The sequence below is a fragment of the Humulus lupulus genome, chromosome 5, assembly GCF_963169125.1.
Source record: "Humulus lupulus chromosome 5, drHumLupu1.1, whole genome shotgun sequence".
Taxonomy (NCBI): domain Eukaryota; kingdom Viridiplantae; phylum Streptophyta; class Magnoliopsida; order Rosales; family Cannabaceae; genus Humulus; species Humulus lupulus.
This window is the reverse complement of record NC_084797.1, coordinates 99288993-99312779: the sequence shown is the minus strand read 5'-3', so window position 1 is coordinate 99312779 and position 23787 is coordinate 99288993.

Sequence of the window (23787 nt, the reverse complement as noted above, 5' to 3'; positions counted from 1 at the left end):
CTTCATTTACTCTTAAGCTCATAAGTTTTCTCATCTAACTTGGTTGACGAGTTCTTACCGTCAACAGTATGCAAGTGCAATAGGAAGTCTAATATATGTCGCACATTGTACTAGTGCAGATATTACATTTTTTGTTAGTAAACTAAGTAGGTTTAATAGCAAACCAAGTCCCAAATATTGGAAGTTTGTAGAAAGAATTTTTGGATACCCCAAAAGGACCAAATAACTATACCTCCAATATTCGAAGTTTCCTAAGATAATTGAAGGATATTCCGATGCAAGTTGGATATCCGGTGTAGGAGACAATCTCTATACAACTAGTTGGGTGTCCACCCTTGGTGGGGGTGCCATTTTTTGGGGATCTAAAAAACAAACATGTATATGTCACTCAACCATGGAATCAAAGTTTGTAGCTCTAGCGGCATTCGACAAAAAGGTTGAGTGGCTTAGAGATCTCATGGTGGAGATACCTAAAACCGTGGTTGATGTATCGATGATCTCGTTGATAATAAAGGCATTTTAATTACAGCCTACAATAAGATATATAATGGGAAGTCTAGACATATAACTCTAAGACATGACTACGTGAGTGAATTGATTGATAAAGAAGTCATATCAATTTGGTATGTCAAATCGTGTGAGAACTTAGTAGATCTATTTTCCAAACCTCTAGGGAGAGATTTAGTTAGTTCTACAAATAGAGGGATGGGACTAAAATTCCTTGACAAATAGAATCCAAAATGATGGTAACCCAAATCAAAGGTTGTATACATTAAGTGTACAGTTCAACAGGTAAGAACAAGTTGTTGATAAGGGAATAGTTGATGACATTAACAAATTAGAGTCTCATCTAGAAGAGGTTAATGTTGGTTGCTATCAGACATGAGGGTTAAGCCACTGGCTTTTAATAAAATTTAGTTTAAGAGAAACAACAATCTCTAAAGGTAACAAAGTTGTTGTAAGAATTTCACCTATATGAGACTAGAGGTGGAGCCACCTCTCAAGAGAGTAGTGGTTTTCTCTCCAGATTGTTCATGAATGGATAAGCACAAGGCCATAATAGTGCTAAGCGCGCAAAGTGGAAAATACATTAGTAATCAGGTTGATGTGTGTGAGATACTACCGGTTTTATCACTAGGATTGCTTAGTTTAATCTTTTAAGAATACATAGCATTTCGATAAAGCTTAGTAGTATTTTCACTAAGATAAAGTTCAAACCAAAAGGTACCTTATTTTAAGCACTAATATCATTTGGCTTAAAGGTGGAGGATGTATTTAACCAAGTTGGGGATTGTTAAAATTGGTTAAATACATAGTGAAATTAATTATGCACAAAGAGGTGCAAAAATCAAAATGATTTCACTAAAGACAACATGAGCGAGTTGAATATTGTTGTAGGCATTTTAAAATTATATTTTTGAATCCAAAGTGTTACTTTGTAGTATATAGGATTACCCAAAAAGTTTGGTGGTATTTTGAGGTGTTTTGGGCCAATGTACAGGGTCAAAAGTTAGTGTAATAAGTATTGCTTCTCTTGTTGAGAGGCGTTGCATCACCTGTCTTTGAACAGCTCAAAGAGGAGACACATCCCCTGCATGAGGACGATGCGTCGTGTGGGTAGTTTGTACGGATCCGTACAACTACGTGTTTTGGCTCCAAAACATAGTTTAAAATGCTCTAATCTCATTGGTTAACACCAATGACCGTTCCTACTCTAGTAAAGGGGTTCATTTGAGACTTTAGGGAATTGATCACTCTCTACTCTCTCTCTCTCTCTAGCTCATGGAGATTACTAGTTTTCTCCAAGATCTTCATCAAGAAAGCTTGACTTGTTTGAAGACAAATGCTTGTTAATCCCAAGACTCATTCGACTATTGTAGTAGCTTCAAGCAATCTCTTATGGGAGGCGACAACAATTCTATTGTATCAAGCCTTCATGTTCATCTCCATTGATTTATTACATTAAATCATAAATTTATGATTTTATGTAACTAAGGTTTCTCTCAAGAAAGGTCCTCTCCTTTTCTTGTCTCAAATTGTGTTATTCTTCAATTTGTTTTTGTTTTGTTTTTGAGATTATCTAGAGTTTGATTCCTTTGAATTATCATATTCTAAATTGTGTTGATAAGCCATAATCTCAACACATATTGCCTCGTTCTATGATTCCATAGCCATCTTTTTCTAAAACTAAAGGACATGAGTGACTCGATCTGAGTTTCCATAAGAAGTAGTGGAATTGGGAGCTACAAATTCTTTTGGTTTTGGCTCATCGACAATATAGTCTGCGAAGAAGGACAGGAAAATTCCTCTAATTGCTGCAGAAGCCAAATCTAATGAGCTCCAAGGTCATCCCCGGTTCATCTTGTCCATCACTTTCTTCATCATTTGCTCCTTCCAATCAAATGGTAGTTCTTGAGAGGCCATCAATGGTGGTTTCGGAGCTACTGAACTGTCAGCTCTTTTGTGAGCTGAACCATCTTGCCTCTCACCCTCATTTTGATTTGGATGTTCACCTTTCTACTTTATTAACCCTAACTCTGTGTTCTTCATCATTGTTTCGGGCTTCATTGCATAGATTTCTTAGGGGCCATCCCCAAAATTTCGTTCGATGACGTGGCAATCAGATGGGACAAGTGGCAATGCATGTTTAGTAAATGACACATTAATAGTCAATAAATGTGTTGACTATAGAAGTGAAAAGGTTGGAAGTTGACCTGCAGAGTTGTGATACTACTGGTCATAAGTGATTTGCCCAACCAGTGCTATGCCATGGCCGACCAATGATGTGCCATGCCCGACCAGAGGTGTGCTTTGCCTATGCTGACCAGTGTGCTTGCCTATGATGACTAGTGTGCTTGTCTATGCCGACCGGTGGTGTGTTTGTCCATGCCGACTAGACACGTAGTTCATCCGACCAGTCATCTTAGAAATGAGTTTCATATGACAAGCTATGTCAAATTGAAGGAGTAGCCGACCGGATGTGTCAGAATCTCAGGAGTTAACTGCCCAGTGACTTATTTACAGAACCTCAGTAACAACTTCAACCTGAATTGCTCGCAACTACCGCGCGAATCTCTCAAATATCCTGAAGTAATAGCTATATTGTTGTAATTTAGATTTGTTTATTATTTATTAATTAAAGTTGGTTGAAACAACCAAGGACCCCGTCAAAACGGGATATTTTTCATGTACGATCTATGAGACTATAAGTAAATAGCTCATGGCATCATTTTAAGGATCTGATCTTTTGGAGACTTAGAGACTCTCTAATTTTGAGACTTTGGGACTGTGACTTGGGGCATTCTTGAGGCATTTTCTGAGAAAGCTTACTGAGAATAAAATTTAAAAAATGTCAATTTGATATAATAAAATAGTACTGAGAATTATGTTCTATAAGAAAACAACATCTTATTTATACAGTAAAATCATTTTATATTATTAGTTAGAAAATTGCATGATATCAAAACAAAACAAACATATATCACCCTATGTTTTAACGAGATAAAGGGTTGGTACCATATGTTCTCAAAAATGATCATCGAATATCGTGTAATTTGAAAAAAAAAATGGATAAAATGTATCCTAAACTCAAATTTAGTCAACAAATTTTATCAATATATATGACCAAACTAGCGTTGGATATATGTAATTAAATAATTAAAATTAATTTGAAAAAATATCTTACCATGTGTCATATTTTCATTGGCTCAACTAATAATTTTTTAAAAAATTAATTTAAAATTACAAAAAAAAATTAAAAATACATTTTAAATTACAAAAATATATTTAAATTAAATAACTATTTATTTTTTAAAGAGTATTTTATTAATCATAATAACTTGACAAGTGAACATGCCAACTCTGTAACAAAATTTTTGTTTATGTTTAAGTTTAACATAATTTGAGTTATATATTTAATTCAAAATTTGTGCAAAAGAAATCTTGTAATAAAGCAATTGAATTAAACAAAAATTAAATATTAAAACCATATAAATAATTTTGAAGGAAATATATTAATAAGCATACATATACAATATCTACTTTTGGAAAAATCTTACAATCAAGAATTGTTTCATGATCAACCTATCAAGTATACAACTATTATAATTATGTATGCATTAATAAATATAGTAATGATTAGAGGAATTTTTTTTATATAAAGTATATTATGTTTGCTGAAATCTGAGTCACCAAGAAAACTGGCAATAAAAATTATAATTAAAAAAGAATTACAGTAAGGATTATAAGAACTTCCATATTAGAATAACAAACATGTATTGCAATTATAAATTTATCTTATAGGTAAATAATAAAATTTTAAAAAAATATGTAATTGTTTACCGAGTTTTTCGGAAACTATAAATATATTAAGAAGTAAGAGCTGAAAAGAAAGAAATATAGATGAACAGTCAAAGATTTTACATGGTTGGGGCGTTAATGAGTCTTAGTGCACGAGTCAATAGTGTTATGCTTTAGAGAGTTTTCTACATGTTTTTAGCAGAGCTTTTGCTTACAAGAGAAAATTGGGGATCCTTTCTACAGTGCACAACTGACCCTAATAGGGATGTAATTACAGTTTGCTCGCTAATGGAGCCATAATACAAAGAATATTACATAGTAAGATGTAGTTAATCTAGGCCTATTGGGCCAGCTTAGGCGTGGCCAAGCCTTACAGCTGCCCATTGTACGTTAGCACGGACTGGTCCGCGTTGTCTTCTAAGGGGATCCTGGGGACAGGATCTGTCATAGTAGTGGCAGTACTATTTCCTTTGAATAGTGTACGTTCTGTGTGTACCCTCTTCTGCATGTTAGTTGAGGAGACCAACTGTCAGATTCCATGGGGACAGGTCTACATCAAAGAAAGCAAGGCTTGCCCTATCCGGAAGTCTGATTCGGGTTCGTTTACTAATGTCCCAGTTCACATAACAAATTCCTAGTTCGTTCACCAGGACTCGGGTTCATTTTCCAAGATGGACATCGTGACACTGAGTATCTCCCCTGGATCCTTGATAAGGTTCGTCTCCATCGACAGTTAGTCTGCTACCTCAATTGGCATCCCGAAAGATATAGGTTTATCGGGGCTAAGAAGATGAGTTGGACCTGCATCTTAGTCCCGGTTCCTTCGTTATGCTCGCAACCATTGAATGTTGTTAGGCTTGATGGTCCTTGGGCTATCTGGGGTTTCCTCCTTCCCCGTTCACCAGGTTCAGGATGGGCTCGCACCTCTTAAGTGGGCCACACGGGCCCATTAGGTCACGCCACGTGTCACGGGTTAAAAACAAGCATAAAATTTACCCTCCAAGTTCGCATGGTGGAGACTTGCCTCGCTCTCCCGAGTCAATCTCAAATATCCCAGTTCATTTACCAAAAGCCAGGTTCATTTACTTGGGGGCCATTCGGGCAATCCCCATCCTTTTAAATTCCTAACTTCTTAGACATGTGTCTCTAGGTCGATAGTGTGTCTGCGCTACTCGCACCCTAAAGATCTGGAAAGAATCTTTTGATTGCCCAGGTGACCGATGGGTGTCAGCGCAATTCTCAAGACGTCCTGTCTGTACAAAAAAGTTTTATTGGGTACTCGAGTGGGTTGTTTAATGCTTCTGTACTATCCGGCACCATTGGATGGGGGTCCTTAAATTTTTAATATGGACAATTGGATGAGGTAGGTGTGGATCGTGGATTGAAAAATCCATTATTTAGTATTCGATTAGGCTAATTAATGCCCCTGCACTGTCTAGGACCGTCGGATGGGGAAAATCTTGGGATCCCCACTATGGATTGTTGGATCAAATAGTGGATTTTTACCCTATAAATACCTCGACAGGCTCACTTTCAAACTTTACTCATCCCATACATTCAAACTAGAGAGCAAAGAAAGCTTCGTATGTCCAATATTACCGACGAGATTCTTCAGCGATTGATACACCTTAGTGTCCACTTATTTTTGACGAGACCTTTTTCTGTTCAACCAGCAAACAATTTTGTCCTAATTCAACCAGCAAACGAACTGCTTCATCATCTTCTCAGATTTAAGACTGAGATTCTAAAGACGTTGTTGCCTGAAACTTTACGAGTCTCTAATCCAATACCTCACAGTAAGTTTTCTGGTAATTTTCTCATCTTTTTATCCCTTTTTTTTAGCTGTTTTTATTGTCATGCTATTTCCGCGACCATAAAACGGTTAGGGGGGTTCTAGGTAGGATAGTGGTAGACAAGAACCGTAGGTTTTCTATGTGATAACTCATATTATACTGGTTGTCCCAGATCAATTCGGACGCCTCAAGACAGTTTGGGGTGAGTTAGAAAAACATTTGGCCTTTAGTTACAGACTCAAGATCTTAGGATCTCTACTGGTCCCGGATCTTGGTCCGAAGAGGAACTCTCCAAGCAATTTTAGGAGACCCCCGTACCTCAACCAGTTTGCTTCGGTTTTGGTGCTAACTGCTTGGTTCTCATTTTCTTTGTCGCTTCCAGGTCCCAGATCATGAGTCGCGGCGTGACTTTCTACGCAGAGAAAGTTGTCCACGCGAGCCCTATAGTCCTGCAGGGGTCCAAACTTCCCATTGGCAACACGTGGGAAATGGACAGGGAGAAGAATGAGTTACGAAATTACCAAGTGTTATACCAGCTGGAGAAAGCCCTAGGAGTAGAGGCAACTCCAAAACTTTTCTACAATCGACTAGCCCAGAAGGAGGAGAAGGCCCATACTGGCATGGGCATGTTCGGGGCCTGGAGTGTAACGCCCTGGATAACCAAGACCGTACACTGTGTATTTAAAATAGTGCAAGACTTGTTAATCAAGTCATTTGAGTAAAGCGTGGTCCTAAAGTCATAATCAAGTTAGGGTTAAAATATTTTGATCATAAACGGTTAATTTTCATTAAAATAGATGTTTGGTACATGGGATCCCAAAACAGGGTTTAAGAAACAATTTAACAATTCTCAAAAGTACATACAACCTGGAGGCCACTCTAATGGCAAAATACAAATTTTAGGTTCTGTCCATGTACAATCCCTCGACCGTGACGGACGAGCAGCTGACAATGTACACCTCACCCCCATAGCTCTCCAACTCATGGTTGATCCATCTTACCCTTGCCTTTACCTACACCACAAAGTACCCGTGAGCTGAGGCCTAGCAACAAAACCATAACGGCATAACATAATCAATGATAATAATCAAAGAATTCACAAGACAGTTAACCAAATATTTAACAAGCCATAGCATCAAGCTAACAACAATAAACATTTATATTCAATAGTTTTTCTCAATCAATACACATTAATCAGGGTCGACGCCCGTAGGCCGCACCTTTTGTTTAACCCACTGACTCCGACTCCCTTAGGTCGAGTCTAGTGTTTATCTAGCTGACCCCAGCTCACAGTGGTTGAGCCGCATCCTGTGCGTAAATTATCAGTCCCGACTCTCTTACGTCATTTATTTCATGCTCACATGGCATTATTACAATCATACAACATATGTATTCAAATATAGGGAATCTCAATCCCAACACAGCCACACAAAGGTGCAGTTTTCTTACCTTTAATTCTGAACGAAGAAAATGAAATGGTTCTGAACACGATCCTCAGTCCCGAGCCTTGGCGATAAACATAGTCACAGTGGCCAATGAGTAATCAACAACTTCTCATCCAAATAAATACTTATGAGACAAAAGCTAGCCTCCAGGACCTTAATTCCTACTAAAATGGGTAGTACAAATTGTCCTGAGCATCTAGGTTCAAACCCCTGAGCCTTACCAATCCTAAAAACCATTCTAAGGCAAAAATCCCTAGGCGGGTAGAAACCTGGCATTGTGGGTCGTGACTTGCCCCCAAGTTAGAGAACAAGGACCCAAGCCAAAGGGGAGGCGAGCTGCGACTTGGCTTAGTGGGTCGCAGTGCACCCCCATCTCAGAGAGCAATCTAGACCCTTCTGGGTTACACACCGCAGCGCTCCAGTGCTAGGTCTTGGCGCACCCTCTTCGTACCCAGAAATTCTTGGTTTTCCTCATATTTCTCCAAGTCAACTATCACAGAATTCAAACCCAATATGCTTCTCAATCAAAACTAAACCCAGCTACAAGTTCAGAATTAAATCACATACTTTAAACATTAATTCCTAACAATTATACTAGAATCAATAACCTAATTCAGTAGAAATCACCACTCAACACTCAGCTATTTTAATACCCAAAACTCAGTCTAATCCCACACAAATACCAGAATTCCTTAACATGATCTGTGATGAAAACTTACCTCATTTATGGTTGATTCCCATAAGCTACATCCCCTAAGCCATGAGCTTATGTCCTAGCTAAACCTCCTGGTTTCCAAAGCCTCAATTCATCCAAGTTCCAGCTTCAAGCCTAAGCTCCTCAGCCCTTCAATTCTTTCAGCAGCTCAAATTCACTCACCAAATGAATGAGAGATGGGAGAAATCGTGAGAGAGATGAGAGAGATAGCTGAGCATTCCTTTGATTCCAGTAGAGAATAGTGGGTTCCAACACCTTCTAGGACTTAGCTGAAAATACCCTTGGCCAATAAAATGACTAAAATGTCCTCCCATAGTTTACTTAGCCCTTTAATTGCTTTAAGGGTAAAATAGTCATTTTACTCCCAGTTCCCGCTAATTCCTCGACTGTTCCTAACATTATCCAATTAATCCCATCGTCCAATTAATTACCAATTATTTGTTCAATGTCCAATAATTCCCAAGCTATTTTCTAAATTCCCAAAAATAGCCCCGGCTTACCACGAGCCGGGTATTAATTCTCGCTGTGACTATTTCACAAACCTGCCCACTGGGACCGTCTCGAGCTATATGATGAAAATATATCCACATAATAATATGGTCTCCAAAATTTATCACATATAATCACATTTATGCCCACAACAAGCCAAAATTACAAATATGCCCTTATAAGCTATAAGGGCCCACATGCATATCTAATACTCACAAACATGCATGTCACGTAACCATATAATCATATTAATCATGCATGCCACATAATCATGCATTAAACCATTAAATCACACATATACCAATTATGCCCTCCCGACACGCTAATCAAGGTCCTTAACCCTTATTAGCAATTTTGGGTCGTTACAACTATCCCCTCCTACTAAGAATTTCATCCTTGAAATTTACCTGAATAACTCGGGATACTATTCCCGCATCGCTGACTCAAGCTCCCAGGTTACTTCCTCGACCCTTCTATTCCTCTACAATACTTTAACTAGTGGAATTGTCTTATTCCGTAGAACCTTTTCTTTTCTGTCTAAGACCTGAACTGGTCGCTCCTCATAAGACAAATCTGTTTGCAGTTCTAAGTCCTCACACTTCAACACGTGAGGTATATCTAAGACGTACTTTCGAAGCATAGAAATGTGGAATACGTCATGTACTCCTGACAATGACAAATGTAGAGCCAATCTGTAGGCCACTTGGTCGATCCTCTCTAGGATTCCCAAAGGTCCAATGAATCTATGGCTCATCTTTCCCTTTTTCCCAAACCTTCTCACCCCTCGCAGTGGTGAGACTCGTAGAAACACATGATCCCCTACCTGAAACTCCGCGTCCCTACGCTTAGGATCAACGTAGCTTTTCTGTCTGCTCTGCGAAGTGAACATTCGAGCTCGGATCTTCTCGATAGCCTCATTATTCTTTTGAACCATCTCTGGTCCTGAATACTTCCTTTCACCCATCTCATCCCCATGATTGGGTGATCTACACCTCCTCCCATATAACATCTCGTATGGAGCTACTCCAATCGTTGATTGATAACTGTTGTTGTACGAAAGATACTTACTCCAAGATCCCTCAAAGTCTATCACACATGCCCTAAGCATGTCCTCGAATACCTGAATCATCCTCTCAGACTGTCGATCAGTCTGAGGATGAAAGGTCGTGCTGAATTTCTACTGAGTCCCCATAGCCTTCTGCAATCCACCCCAAAACTTGGAGGTAAAGATAGGATCCCAATCTGATACTATAAACTTGGGAAGCCCATGGAGACGTACAATCTCCCTCACATAAAGCTCTGCATACTGATCCACGATATAATTCGACTTCACTTGTAGAAAGTGAGCTGACTTGGTGTATATGTTCACTATCACCCACACCAAGTCATGCAGCCCCACTATCCTAGGTAAACCTCCCACAAAATCCATCAAAATTTCATCCTATTTCCACTTGGGAATACCCAAAGGCTGTAGCAACCCCGCTGGCCAGTAATGCTCAGCCTTCACCTGTTGAGAAGTTAAACACTTGGCCACATACTCCACTACATCCTTCTTCATCTCAGGCCACCAATACAACGTCTGTAGATCCTGATACATCTTCGTTTGCTTGGATGGAGTGAGTACGGCATAGTATAGGATTCATCTAATATATCACGGCTAATCCCCATGTCAGTCAGAACATAGATCTGACCCTTGTACCATAGCAAACCAACCTGAGAAATGGAATAGTCCTTAGCCACCCCCATTAAGACATTCCCTCTAACCTCCTACAACTGTGCATCAACCATCTGACCCTCTTTAATTCGCTCTATCAGGGTCGACTGTAAGGTAATATTGTCCAACCGGCCCCCAACTAGTTCTATCCTCACTCTGGACATCTCCTCTACCAATTCCCTCGATATCTATGCAAAGCTAAACAATTGTCTTGGGCCCCTCTGACTCAATGCATCTGCCTCTCCATTGGCTCATGTTCAGATCCTTTTGGGTGAAGAAGTACTTCAAACTCTTGTGATCGGTGTATATCTCGCACTTCTCTCCATATAAATAATGTCACCACACCTTTAGTGCGAATACCACCGCTGCCAATTCTAGATCATAACTAGGGTGCCTCTGCTCATATTCCTTCAGCTGTCTTGATGCATAAGCAATAACATTCCCATTATGCATCAACACGCATTCCAAACCCAATCTCGATGTGTCACAATATACCAAAAACTTTCCTCTATCCGAAGGAAGACTCAACATAGGTGTCGTAATAAGTCGTCAATTCAATTTATTGAATCTACTCTCACACTTGTCTGACCAAACAAGCTTTAGATTCTTCCGTGTCAATTCTGTCATCGGTGCAGCAATCTTCAAAAAACCTTCCACAAATCACCTGTAATATCCTGCTAGTCCAAGAAAGCTCCTAACCTCTAACGCGTTCCTTGGCCTCGACCAATCTCTCACTACCTCTACCTTAGATGGATCCACCTTAATTCCATCCTCACCAAAAATATGTCCAAGGAATGTCCCTTCTAGTAGCCAAAACTCACACTTCTTAAACTTGGCGTACAGTCGGTGCTCTCTCAATCTCTGCAAGACCTATCAAAGATGTTGCTCATGCTCTACCTCTAAACTGGAGTACACTAGGATGTCATCGATGAAGACAATCACAAATTGATCTAAGAAGTCCTTGAATCCCCTTTTCATCAAGTCTATAAATGCTGCTGGGGCATTGGTCAAACAAAACGAAATGACCAAAAACTCATAATGCCCATACCTCATTTGGAAGGTCTTCTTCGGTATATCCTCGTCCTTGATCCTCAATTGGTGATAACCAGATCGAAGATCAATATTCGAGAACATCGTTGATCAAACAAGTCATCAATCCTTGGTCAGGGGTACTTATTCTTTATGGTCAACTTGTTCAGTTCCCTGTAGTCGATACACATCCTTAGAGTCTCGTCCTTCTTCTTCACAAACAAAACTGGAGCACCCCATGGAAAGTAGCTAGGCGTGATAAACCCCAAATCAAGAAGCTTCAGCAATTGTATCTTCAATTCTCTTAGTTCTGCCGGAGCCATCCTATATGGTGCCCTTGACACTGGCTCTATTCCCGGTGCTAACTCGATGATGAACTGAACATCCTTGTGCGGCGCCAGCCCTGGTAAATCCTCAGGGAACACATCCAAGAACTCAAGAACTAATCTAGTCTTCCGGCCTTGTTGTAAAAACTCTGGTAGTATCCACCACACTAGCTAGAAAACCTATACAACCTCCCTGTAATAGGTCTCTAGCTCTCAATGTTGATATCATGGGTATGCGAGGTCCATGTACCGCACCCATGAAAACAAAGGTGTTGACCCTCGAATTGGTCAACGACACGGCGTCAGATAAATGATATAGGGTGAGATGAAAACAAGAGGAAATCCAGACGAAAAAGTAAACGACACAAACAATTTATAGTGGTTCAGCCCCAATCAGATGGTAATGACCTACGTCCACTTAGTGCTCTTATTGATGTAGGATCCCAACACTATGATCAATCAACTAAGGGTTCACGAGTTTCACAAGCTTTAGAATGATTACAATTTCAGTGAATAACAACACTATATCTTTCTCTCCGAATTCTCTATGTCCAAAAGCCCCCTCCCTTGAGCCTTTTGATTCGTATTTATAGGCTCAAGAATGTTACATGGCCAATGGGACTTAATTACACTTAAGACTTGCATATCTAGGTAAATAAAGAAATTACAATTAATGCATAATTACAAAATTGCACATCTGAATGAAATAAATGAATATATGCGACCAGGCTGGTCGCACATAAGTATGATGTGTGATAAACCAACAGTCTTCTGGTCGATGTCCGAGCAGGATATACCTACTAAAAATAGCCACGTGCCTCCCACGTTTAGATCAATCCTGCCACATCATTAAGTAATTCATTTTTGGGTAAACATTTGCCCCCAAGTTTATTTTACTACGACCATCATAAAGTAAACTTAAAAAACAGACCTTTCGTATGTCCTATCCAATTTGTCAGAGCCATTAATGCCTTCTCAAAAAAAGGCAACCAATCATGTCATTGCATTTTCCCATAAAGTGGTTTGACAGCTATCACACTTTTCCATGCCTCGAAAAATCACCTCCCATCATTACCTCAATAACAATGCCTTGACCAATATAAATAACTCCTTAATTTTACTTTTTACTTTTTACTTTTTACTTTTTCCCTTTCATTTCTCCTCAAGAACATTGAAGAACAGAGCCTAAAGAACCCAAAAACTCAGACGAACCGCCCAGCCACTCGACTCAACATCTTAGAAATTTTCACCAATTTTTATCCTAGTAATTCTCTTGAACTTCTTCGTCGTTGAGATGCCATTAAATTTTTAGTTTTCTGGTTTTCTTTTAATTTGAAGTTCCTGAATGTTCTTGAAAAAACGATTTGGGGTAATCAGGCATGTAGATATTAACATGATAGGATAAGCAAAAAACACTAAATGAGGCTTAGGAATTGGCTTGGGAGTGAGGATTATTGATTTAGGGTGTAAAATCGAAGTGAAAATTCGATTTTTAGGCATTTAGAAAAAATTGGGTTTTTCCCACCCTTTCTCAGAGTCGAAAAGTTTTTTTCTGAAAAACTTTTCACTTCTGCTTTTTAATCCATTTTCCAAGCCATTCTCATACTATTTAGTTTTTACGTTAGGATGTTGTTGGTCGTATAAAAGATTAACTTTTATACACGAGCAACATTATCCCAGCGCTTCTACTTCTTTGGTCTATTGATCGTAGATTCTCATCTCCCCTTCTCTGTTCGCAAATTTTCATGCATGACCCGTGGGGAGGTGAGAGGCCGATCGACGACGACTTTCTTGCGCATCTACTCGAAGATCAAGAATTGTCGTCACTGCTAATCTTGGAAATTCCCTTTTCTTATAACCCTTCAAATAAACCTTCGACCAGCGCAGCCAACATGGGTTGCGTAAAATCCATCGCACAAAAAAGAAAGAAAATAGCCAGCCTTCTGATAATCAGCTTGCTCCTCGGGCTGAAATTCCTTCAACAAATCCTCATCTTAAAATACTTCCCAGCCAGGAATTCAAACAAAAGCCCAACTTCGGGACGTCCTTTGACCAGAGGTCGAATGGTATGTAGCACCCCCTAGTAACATTACAGCTAGGATGGTAGGGAATTATCTCAAGAAGTACGGACTTCCTGGGATAACCCTAATTAAGCCTTCAATCGAGCAGCGGGCAAACCTACCTGGGGGCACCTACAACACCTGGTTGAGGTATCACATTGAGGCAGGGACAACCTTGCCTCTTCATCCATTTTTTCAGGTGTTGGCCAACTATTTCGAGGTCGCTCCATTCCAAATCAACCCAAATGGATATAGAGTGCTTTTTGCTCTCTATATTTTGTACAACCACAAGAAATTCCCTGTTCCTATTCCACACGAGATCAATTATTTGTTCGATCTCAAGTCCAACCCCAATCACAACAACACGGGGTTCTTCCACTTCTACCATCAGGAATCTACTTACACCTTCCTAAGTGACATTACCCACAAATCCAATGTGGGGAAGTACTTCCAAGAGTACTTCTTAACACCGAACCTGGTCGCCAAAAATCTGGCCTTCACTGAAGGAGGTAAATTATTTATTCACTGGTCGTTCAATTCCTTTAGCTTTTCTGCACATTCCTTAGAATCTTAGTGTCATTCAGGTCCATGGCATCGACCAGCTCCCACCCCAGATATGGAGATACGAGCAGCATCCTTGGCCAGCATGATAGATATTGAAAAAAGTGTCAAAGAGCTGGTCACGGAAACCAATCTAAGGCTGGTTGTCCTTCTGGCACCTCACCTGGATGTGAGGGAGTCAACTGCAGGAAGTGCTACTTGGGGAGAAATTCTCGAGTAGCATCAAGATGTGTCACAACCCCCGAGGAGGGCAATGGAAGTGACCATCAGGGAACCGTCTAGCACCCCGCAAGCAGCTGCTGCTCCTGCTCATAAAGGAAAAGGCAAGGAGAAGGTCTCTAAGCATCCCGATCCTATTCTTGAGTCTTCGGATGAGAACGGTACTAACTTCTCACTCTTAGACAATTTGCCCATTCCCTATCATTTATTTTACGGGGACGACAACTTTAAATACACACCTAATTTAAATTCAGACTTCTTCAAGGGAGAGAGTGCGTGTAGCAGTAGTACGATAAGTAATATAGCGACCAGTAGTTGTTGCTCATCTATTTTACTTGTTATTTCTTTGATCTTATTTCCTTGATTTAGTAGGTATCTCCATCTATATTGCCTGACTGTTCGCTTCTATATTGCAGTCATGTCGGCTGAAGATCTTTTCGACTTGTATAGTGAACCTGACCCCGTTGCTCCTGCGAGCAAGAAAAAGGGGAGCAAGCAATATCGTGGAGAAAGCAGCATCAGCCCTCCAACAAAAAAGGCTCGAATTGAGGATCCTTGAACACCAGTTCCTTCCAAGGAAACAACACCTCCTCTAGATCCCATCGACCAGTCGTCTCCACCAGCTTCCGTCGACTAGACACGTCCTCCAGTGCCTGCCACCCCAACTCCTCCACCTCCCGTTGACTAGACACCTCCTGATTAGACAGGAGAGGCATTGACAAACATGATTCTCAATTCATCCAAAGATAGGCTGACAAAGCTACAGAGGCACCGATGCAGCCAAGAGGCCATCAACAACACTGATTCCATGGAAGTCGATCAGATCTTTAACCGTTCACTGAATGAAGTGCTCAACGTAAGTTGCCTTTTTTTTTGCTGAGCTTATTTGTTTATCTTGTCACTTTATTCCCACTAATAATTTTACCTTTTTCCTGATCACAGGGAGTTATAACCATGAACGCTGGCTTGCGCCATTCGGGGGCCCTGACTGCTCAATACGAGAAGAGGCTTCGCGAGAAGCTCAAAGCATCCGAGGATAGACATGCTGAGGAGCTTAAGATGGCTGAGGCAAAATACATTGAGTGGCTCGAGGCAGCCAAGAAGAAAAATGCTCAACTACTCTAACAGAAAGCCAAGCTAGCCGAAGAGCAGAAACAGCACCAGGCTGCCTTGACCAAAGCCATCGAAACTAAAGAGAAGTACAAGGAGGCTTCTTTGCTTAACTTCAAGGAATCCTCTAAGCTCCAAGATGATCTGTTCATCAGTAGAAAAGAGAATGAGGGGTTGGAGGAACGCATCATGGAGCTCGAGGAGACAAATGTCAGTAACCTGGAGAGATACAAGTAAGCCACTTTTAAATGCTTCTATTCATTCTGGAAGCATAACCGTGGGGCAGACTTCAGTTGTCTATCAAAGCGTATGCGGCAATCTAAGATAAACAGGTGTCTGGCTCGCCTTGAAGAGGAGGAGAGAGTGAAAGTTCCAGCATCCCCCGAAATCCCTTTGGCTATGGGCATCAATGGCGTAGATGAGGAAATTGGACCTCTGTCGACCAGCAAATTCCTCAAGATCCTCCTGCTTCATAATTTCTTTTATTTAAATTTGTAACTTGGGACACACGGACCTTGGTTCGTAGTGTCCAAACAATATATTTTTTGCTGCACGGGCAGCTTTTTCTTTTGAACAGAGAATTACATTCGAGCAGTAACTGCTCGCGATGTAAAACAATTTACTTTTAATATTTCGATATTATAATACTTGCAATATATTACAACATCCTGTTCACATAACTGAACTTAGCATAGCACTTTGGTTTGATTTAACGAAATTTAAACAAAATTTTGAAAAATACCCTAAGTATCATAGAATGCTTTGACTTATTTTGCCCATGTGTTTACATATACTTGTCGATATGCTTTGCTTAGTAGGTTCCTTATATGCCCCCCAAGTGATTGAGGAGCTTTAGGTGCTCGGTCACTTGCCTTGACCAAGACCTGTTCGAACATTACTGCTCGTGATAAAGATTTATAAAAAATGATAATATTGCAAAACAACACACGTAATGAGCAAATACTTGTAATAAGTACAATAATTGGCAAGATTGACTGGCTGCGCACAGTCCCTTTTATTTCTCATAATAAATGGACAATCATGTCTGTACGAGTGATCAAAAATTTGATCTTACACTTATAAGCGATTAGCCATATGGCTGACTAACCCTTGTTCATAAACTTGTAAAAAGTGAAATTAATACAAGCCAATTCTGTAAAAATAATTTTTTATTGATAATACTTGTGCAGGTGTTCTACATTCCAATAGCGAGGAATGAGATCTCCATTTAAGCGATCAAGTTTGTAGGTGCCTGGTTGAAAGACTTCTGCGATTTGGTATGGCCCTTCCCAGTTAGGTCTAAGCACTCCAGCAGCTCAATCGCGGGTGTTGAGAAAAACCCTTCTAAGTACCAAATCTCCCACATTAAATTTTCTTTCGCGTACTTTTGAGTTAAAGTACCGAGCGACCTTTTGTTGGTAAGCTGCTACTCGAAATTGAGCTTGTTCATGCCTTTCATCGACCAAGTCCATAGATTCCATCAGTTACTGGCTATTAATGTCTTGATCGTATGCCAACCTTCGATGTGATGGTGGATCTAATTCAACAGGCAACATAGCTTCATACCCATAGGCTAAGGAAAATGGAGTATGGTCTGTTGTTATTCGATGAGATGTACTATACGACTAGAGGACTTCAGGGAACTGCTCTGGCCATGCCCCCTTCGCTTCTTCAAGCCTTTTCTTCAGAGTATCCTTTAGTGTCTTGTTGACAGCCTCAACTTGTCTGTTTGCCTGATGATGAGCTACTGAAGAAAAACTTTTTATAATCCCATGCCTTTCGCAAAAATCGGTGAACAGATCACTGTCAAACTGTGTGCCGTTGTCTGAGACAATTTTTCTTGGCAATCCATAGCGACACACAATGTTCTTTACCACAAAATCCAGCACCTTCTTGGTCGTGATGGTCATAAGTGGCTCAGCTTCAACCCACTTCGTGAAGTAGTCAACAGCAACCACAACATACTTGACGTTGCCTTTTCCTGTGGACAAAGACCCAATCAAATCTATCCCCTACACTGCGAATGGACACGGGCTTTGCATTCGTTTTAGCTCATTAGGGGCTACTCAGGGTATCTTGGAAAATCTTTGGCACTTGTCACACTTTCGAAAAAAATCCACAGAGTCTCCATTCATTGTTGGCTAGAAGTATCCTTGCCTTAGGATCTTTTTTGATAAACTCTGCCCCCTGCATGATCTCTGCAGAAACCTTCATGGAATTCTTGCATTAATTCTTTGGCTTTTTCTTTAGAAACACACCTTAGGAGTGGCATTGAGTACCCTCTTCTGTAAAAGATTTCGTCGACCAGGATAAACCGAGCAGATTGCCTTTGGAGGGCTCTTGCTTTGTTTCTATCCATTGGCAGTACTCCATGCGTCAAGTACTCAATGAAGCGTGCCATCCACATGTCTGCTGCCTGAATTACCAGAGAGGTTTCTTCTGCTTTGATGCTTGGTGCGGACAGCCGTTCAACAAGCACTATATTCAAGGTGTCAGCATCCTTTACACTTGCTAATTTGGCCAAAGCATCAACATTTGAGTTCTGGTCGCGAGGTACTTGTTGGAGAGTATATTTTTCAAATTGCGCCAACAAATCTTTTGCTTTGTTCAAGTAAGCAACCATCTTCAAACCCCAGGCTTGATATTCTCCAGTACTTTGATTAACCACCAACTAGGAGTCACTATAGATTTCAAGTGACTTTATGTTCATGCCCCTGGCTAATCTTAACCCTGCGAGCAGCGCTTCGTACTCGGCTTCGTTATTGGACGCTATGAAGTCGAATCTAATTGCGCAGTGGAATCGATGTCCTTCAGGTGTTACGAAAATCACACCTGCTCCAGCATGGTGCTCATTAGAAGAACCATCTGTGAACAACTTCCAAGAGAGAGTTTGGCTATGAGGCTCAGGCTCTTCTATTGGTTCAATGTCTGGAAGTCCAGTGAGGTCCGCGACAAAGTCTGCTAGAGCTTGTCCCTTTACCGCTGCTCGTGGAAAATAATAAATATCAAACTGTCTGAGCTCAACCGCCCATTTCAATAATCGACCAGCGGCTTTTGGTTTCTGCAGGACTTGTCGTAGGGACTGGTCGGTGAGTACTGCAATGGGGTGAGCTTGGAAGTATGGTCGCAGCTTTCTAGAGGCTAAAATCAAGTAGTAGGCTAATTTCTCAATGGGTGGATACTGCAGTTCTGCTCCTATTAGCCTTTTTCTTATATAATACATAGCTTTCTACACATGTTCCTCCTCTCTTACCAAGACAGCACTAGCAGCATATTCTGTGACCGCCAAATAGATGAACAAAGTTTCTTTTTCAACCGGTTTAGGCAAAATCGGTGACTGCGACATATGAGACCTTAGAGCCTGGAAAGCCTGCTCGCACTCCTCCGTCCATTTGAATTTCTTATTCCCGCTAAGTATATTAAAAAATGGGATGCACTTGCCTGTGGATTTAGAGATAAATCTACTTAGAGCGTCAATCCTCCCGGTTAAACTTTGAACATCTTTTATCTTTGTTGGCGATTTCATATCGAACAGGACCTTGATCTTTTCAGGATTAGCTTCGATACCTCGTGAGTTCACTATAAATCCCCAAAATTTCCCTAATCCAACTCTGAAGGAACACTTAAGGGGATTTAGCTTCATCTTATATTTATTTAAGACGTTGAAGCCCCTTTATAGGTCCCCAATGTGTTCTTCTACCTTCTTCAACTTAACCAGCATGCCGTCCACATACACTTCCATGTTTACACCGATCAACTCTTTAAAAATGTGATTGACCAATTGTTGGTAAGTCGCACCAGCGTTTTTCACACCGAATGGAATCATTTTGTAACAGTAGAGCCCTGTATCGGTCCAAAAGCTAGTGTGATCCTCATCAGGTGGGTGCATGCTTATCTAATTGTATTCAGAGTATGCATCCATGAATGATAGGATCTCGTGCCCTGAAGTAGCATCGACCAGCTGGTCGATCCTTGGGAGTGGGAAACAATCTTTTGGGCAAGCTATATTAAGGTTTGTGAAATCCACGCATGTTCTCCATTTTCCATTCGGCTTGGGAACTAGTACGGGATTAAAGAACCACGATGGATAAAACACTACCCTGATGAATCCATTCTCCTTTAGCTACTTGACTTCTTCCTTTAAAGCTTTCGATTTGTCTTTGTCGAGCAGCCTTCTTTTTTGTTGCACTGGTGGAAAATTTTTATCTATGTTTAAGACATGGCTGATAACTGCAGGGTCAATCCCAACCATATCTTTATGTGACCAGGAAAATACCTCCTGGTTCTTCTTTAAAAATTCCACCAATCTTTGTTTTGCTGTTGTCTCTAAGTTTTTACCAACTTTCACAACCCTGGTCGGATCTGCTTCATCGAGTTGGACCTCCTCGAGGTCCTCGATTGGTCCTACTTCTTGATCAAAATCCCCAAAGCGAGGATCTAAATCCCTATCCTCACTTTGGGAAACACCCAATTTGGTGACGTGCTCACCTGATTGGGCTTGTACCTCATCGGCCAATTGTAACTCTTTTTTGGCTCTTTCCCTCGATCCACCCTTTTTTGCCTTAGTAATCGAGGAATTGTAGGATTCCCTCGCTTCTCGCAAGTTTCCCAACACGCATCCTATCCTTGCATCAGTTGGGAACTTCATGGCGAGGTGTCAGACAGAGGTTACAGCTCGCAGGTCGACTAGAATAGGCCTTCCAATCAAAGCATTATATGCAGAAAGATAATCAACAACTATAAAAGTAGATTAATGTCCTGTTCGCAGGCCCAATTCCTGCTGTAACCAGAAGCCTAATCAACCCGGTTGGCGCGAGCCCTTCGCCAGAAAAACCATAAATGGTTTGGCTGCATGGCTCCAGGTCTTTCACTGACAATTTCATTCTTTCCAGGGAAGATTTGTACAAAATGTTCACTGAGCTTCCCATGTCCACTAACACCCGCTTAACCATCATACTGGCTATTTGGATGTTCACAATCAGAGGGTCCGAATAAGGGAACCGGACATGCTGAGCGTCAAGCTTGGAGAAAGTTATTAGCTCTTCCTTTGTTCGAGCTTTCTTGGGAGTTCACTCCTCCACATTTAGCATTTCGATGTCCTGGTCATGGCGTAAGGTCCGAGCATATCACTCCGTTGCCTTCTCACTATCTCCTACAAGGTGTGCGCCTCCACAGATGGTTAGCAATGTACCCGCCACAGGAGCAGGCTGTAAAGGGGTGAGCGTTGGCGTACAAGTGCCTGCTCGTTACCTCCTTGAGCCTCTCGCTGAGAACCTCCAGTGGCTCGTACATATCTCCTCAGGTGTCCTCGTCTGATAAGGAACTCAATTTCATCTTTCAGTTGGTTACACTCATTGGTGTCATGACCATAGTCATTGTGGAAACGACAAAACTTCATTGTATCTTTCTTGGAGATATCCTTCCTAATTTGCACTGGTCGCTTGTAAAGGACATTGGTGTTGGTCTCTTGGCACACCTCTGCTCTACTTTCGACAAGGTTCATGTAGTTGATGAATCTTGGCTTGTACCTATTGCCCTTAGAGTGCTTATTTTCAGATGTTGATGGCTCATTGTTCGTCCTTTTTCCACCATTTTTCCTGTTGCTTTTGATATTGCCATTGGGTTTATCTGACCCATTGGTAGCTTTAGCGGGATCTTCTTTTGGTCCCTTGTCTTTTGCTGGTGACTTCCCCTCGTTGGAAATTTCCTCTTTGAGCTTAATGTACCGGTATGCTCGATAAAGGAATTTTTGGGTACTCTTCACCCCATTCTTCCTTAAACTGTTCCAGAGGGGAGAGTGGCGCTGCACTCCAGCAGTAAGGGCCATCATTTTCTCTTCATCGCCAACTATTTTAGCTCCAGCTATCGCTCGCATAAAATGCTGGACATACTCCTTTAATGACTCTCCCTCTTTCTGGCGGATCTCGACCAGCTGATTGGCTTCAGTCGGGTGCACACGACCAGCATAGAATTTCCCGTAGAAATCCTTCACGAACATATCCCATGACACTATGCTAGAAGGAGGGAATTTAGAAAACCATTCCTGAGCATTATTAGATTGGGTGGCCGGAAAGATTCTGCAGCGAGCATCATCTGACTACTTCTGGATGTCCATCTGTATCTCAAATTTATTCACATGAGATACCGGGTCCCCATATCCATCGAAGTTGGATAATACTGGCATCTTGAATTTGCTAGGGGTTTCCTCCATTTCTATTTTTTGTATGAATGGAGTGCCCCTTCTCTGATCATACACGATATGAGAAGTTTGGCTCCCTACCAGCTGCGTCTGGTATCGCTGGGGCGACTGGTGCCGGAGGAGCGTACTCATCGTGCCTTTTGCGCCTGTCGTTGAGTACATTCCTTAAGTCGTCATCTCTGCGCCTTTGCTTTCTAGCACCCAACCGATCAAAAATGTTAGGCTCCCTAGGCTGCCCCCTAGCGTTCTGGCTTGCAGGCCTATTTTCTCTTGGTGGGGGGTTCCTTTCTCCACCTTTCTCTCCTTGTCCTTGACCAGCATTCCATTTGTCGGAACCAGCTTCGTTGAAGTCATGACCATCCCGAAAACATGATTGGCTATGGCGCAACCTGCTGTTTGCACTATTTCCTCCTCTCGCTGGTATCTCTCGAACGTCAGGGGGAGGCCTGCATTGGTCGGTGATTCCCCAAGCATTATTATGTCGTGGGGGGGCCCCTGAATGCATAGCCTGACTCGGCATGCCTTATGTTAGCAGAAGGACGCTATCCCCTGCTCGGGTGATTCGGTTCCTCAGCAGTTTGGCATCTAGGGATTGGGGGAGATTGCCTGGCTCTATTCTTCCTTTGACGCTGGGGATTATCTCGATCGACCAGCGCGAGCAGGTGGCTGCTGCTCAAGATCATGAAATGGAATATCCTGTTGAGCAGCAGGATGTTGCTCCAGTCTTTGAAGGCTTGCCGACTGAGGTGGAGGACTTGGATCTAGGCCTTGTTGTGGTAGTGCACTTGGTGGTTGATCTTGTTGAGAAGTTGGCGCATGTCATCCTTGTGCCAACTGGATGGCTACCTCCATGGCGGCGGTGGCATCTCTTTTTCGGTGGTCCATGTTAGCCTACTGCTCATTCAACTCTTGACGTTGACGGTCAATCTCCCTTTGTTGCAACGCCATCGCCTCAGCCACATTCTCTTGATTGGCCCTTGGATTGGCCAACTCCTCCTGCAACACACTCAGTATTGTCCTCAAGGTCTCAGAATCCATCTATTCCTCTTTAAAATCCAACTGTGGTTCATCTTCAGCCACATTTGGTGGAGGAGGCTGGGTGGATGCAGCACCAGAAGTCTGTCCCGTCTTTCTGGATGTTTTCGCCATTTGATTTCCTTAGAAGTCTCGAATTCGAGCTCTCAATGAAAGCACCAAAATGGTGACCCTCGAATTGGTCAACGACACGGAGTCAGATAAACGATATAGGGTGAGATGAAAACAAGAAGAAATCCAGACGAGAAAGTAAATGATACAAACAATTTATAGTGGTTTGGCCCCAATCAGATGGTAATGACCTACGTCCACTTAGTTCTCTTATTGATGTAGGATCCCAACACTGTGATCAATGAACTAAGGGTTCATGAGTTTCACAAGCTTTAGGATGATTACAATTTCGGTGAATAACAACACTATATCTTTATCTCCGAATTCTCTAAGTCCAAAAGTCCCCTTCCTTGAGCCTTTTGATTCGTATTTATGGGCTCAAGAAGGTTACATGGGCCAATGGGCCTTTATTACACTTAAGACTTGCGTATCTGGGTAAATAAAGATATTACAATTAATGCATAATTACAAGATTGCACATCTGAAGGAAATAAATTAATATATGCGCCAGGCTGGTCGCACATAAGTATGATGTGTGATAAACCAACAGTCTTCTAGTCGATGGCCGAGCAGGATATACTTACTAGACCAATCCTGCCACGTTATCAGGTAATTTGTTTTTGGGTAAACAAAAGGGATCCTCTCCCTCAGGCTCAAAAGTCACCATCTTCTTTCTATGATC